Raw genomic sequence first — 2,500 nt, forward strand, 5'->3', positions numbered from 1 at the left:
AACCTACGTTGCGCCCTAACCTAACCTACGTTGGGCCCTAACACTAACCCACGTTGCGCCCTAACCTAACCCACGTTGCGCCCTAACCTAACCCACGTTGCGCCCAAACCTAACCCACGTTGCGCCTAACCTAACCCACGTTGCGCCCCTAACCTAACCTACGTTGCGCCCTAACCTAACCTACGTTGCGCCCTAACCTAACCTACGTTGCGCCTAACCTAACCTACGTTGCGCCCTAACCTAACCTACGTTGCGCCCTAACCTAACCTACGTTGCGCCCTAACCTAACCTACGTTGGGCCCTAACCTAACACCCACGTTGCGCCCTAACCTAACCACGTTGCGCCCTAACCTAACCCACGTTGCGCCCAAACCTAACCCACGTTGCGCCCTAACCTAACCACGTTGCGCCCTAACCTAACCCACGTTGCGCCTTAACCTGCCCTGTAATTGTTAGTTATATGAATCTAGGAATTCGTGTAGCGTTGCCTAATTGCAACCATCTCAACATAGTTCACTTCGCGCACACTGTGGTGTTCTGCGTATTGATTCATTTTACGGTGCGTACCCTCACATCTTGCGAGTGTTGCTTACTTTCCACATGGTCCCGCTATCCACTGTATTGTGTACTGCAATAGGACGTATATCGCCCCCGCCCCCCCCCCCCCCCTCCCCTCCTGTCACCTCTAGCTCGTCGGTCAGGAGTTCGCGTGTTGAATGCGCTTCGCAGCTGTGCAATGGCATTCGCATACGTACGCTGGCCACCTTCCACGTGTTCTTTCGTGCACACGTCGCAGCGTGTATGTATGCTGATGGAGTGCGTCGTGACACACAACATCCAGGCATGCAAGACTCGTAGAAGTCGCAAATGTAGATGGATGTCTACGTTTGCTGCCCAAGTTACGCAAATGAACTGGAAATCCGTTGTTGCGCGGTTGTTCGCGCTGGAGGTGAATCGTTGATATCGACGATCGGTACAGGTATTAACCGGTTGCTTCAGCGACACCCGTCATACCCACGAACGTGAGTGGGCATGTGGTATGAAGCGATACGCGGCGGTGGCTGGGTGGGACCGTCCCCGGCCGGTGAGGGGGGGGCGCCCGGCGTGCTGGCCGCGCGCTGCGTGGGCGCACGCGCGGCAGCCGGCTGGTGGGGGGCGCCCAGTGGCAGGCGCGCCGGCTGACGGAGGCGGCAGGCGGCGCATCTGCGTGCCGGCGCACCCAGCGCGCGGCGCCGTGCGGCCAAAGTGGGTCCTCCCGGGCCCGGTGCGAAGCGCGGTGGACATCTGCAGTGTGCTGGTCCGATTGAGGACTGTGTGCGTTGAGGATGCGCCGCCGCCCGGCACTCGGCGCCGCGACGCCGTCTGCTGCTCGGTCGCCCCCGCGGTTCTCGCAGGTGGTTTGTATCGCAGCTGTGCGGATGTGTTGGCGCGTGCGCTGTGCTGGGAGAGTTCGCTTTGGCACCCAAGTGGGGCTCTGCCCCTCTGTGGCGCTGGCGTTGGAGCTGCCCGGTCACTGTTTGTGGCCGCGTGTTGTCTCCCGCCGGCAACACCACGACAGCACGCTCCCGGGCCTCTGTCGGCAGCGGCAAGCTCAGTTGGGAGCACGGGTGGTCGCACTGAAAGCGTCTACTCGCCTATCTCCGGGCGATTGCGCCTCTCTCGAACCCGACCAAGTACTTAGGACGGCGCTGCGCGCCGCCGGGACCTGAGAGGGTTTCGAGGTGTATCGTGCAGGGGAGCCCAGCCTCCTCTTGCAGAATAATTGAGCGGACGCTTGCGTGTTCGCGCGGGCCCCCGGGACACACTCCCGGGCGGCCGGCTGCTCAGCTCTAGTTGACGCAGCTCCCTGGTTGATCCTGCCAGTAGTCATATGCTTGTCTCAAAGATTAAGCCATGCATGTCTCAGTACAAGCCGCATTAAGGTGAAACCGCGAATGGCTCATTAAATCAGTTATGGTTCCTTAGATCGTACCCACGTTACTTGGATAACTGTGGTAATTCTAGAGCTAATACATGCAAACAGAGTCCCGACCAGAGATGGAAGGGGACGCTTTTATTAGATCAAAACCAATCGGTCGGCTCGTCCGGTCCGTTTGCCTTGGTGACTCTGAATAACTTTGGGCTGATCGCACGGTCTTCGTACCGGCGACGCATCTTTCAAATGTCTGCCTTATCAACTGTCGATGGTAGGTTCTGCGCCTACCATGGTTGTAACGGGTAACGGGGAATCAGGGTTCGATTCCGGAGAGGGAGCCTGAGAAACGGCTACCACATCCAAGGAAGGCAGCAGGCGCGCAAATTACCCACTCCCGGCACGGGGAGGTAGTGACGAAAAATAACGATACGGGACTCATCCGAGGCCCCGTATATCGGAATGAGTACACTTTAAATCCTTAAACGAGTATCTATTGGAGGGCAAGTCTGGTGCCAGCAGCCGCGGTAATTCCAGCTCCAATAGCGTATATTAAAGTTGTTGCGGTTAAAAAGCTCGTAGTTGGAT

General features: G+C 58.0%; 1 non-coding gene across 1 annotated transcript in view; it reads left to right on the top strand.

Annotated features, from left to right (window-relative positions):
* Positions 1-1,843: 1,843 nt before the first annotated feature.
* Positions 1,844-2,500, top strand: part of LOC126197371 (small subunit ribosomal RNA) — a 1,918-nt gene continuing 1,261 nt past the window's right edge. Inside the window, exon 1 of the ribosomal RNA XR_007539739.1 lies at positions 1,844-2,500. This exon is cut by the window's right edge and continues 1,261 nt beyond it. This is a non-coding gene — a ribosomal RNA (small subunit ribosomal RNA).

The sequence above is a fragment of the Schistocerca nitens genome, chromosome 7, assembly GCF_023898315.1.
Source record: "Schistocerca nitens isolate TAMUIC-IGC-003100 chromosome 7, iqSchNite1.1, whole genome shotgun sequence".
NCBI classification, from domain to species: Eukaryota; Metazoa; Arthropoda; class Insecta; order Orthoptera; family Acrididae; genus Schistocerca; species Schistocerca nitens.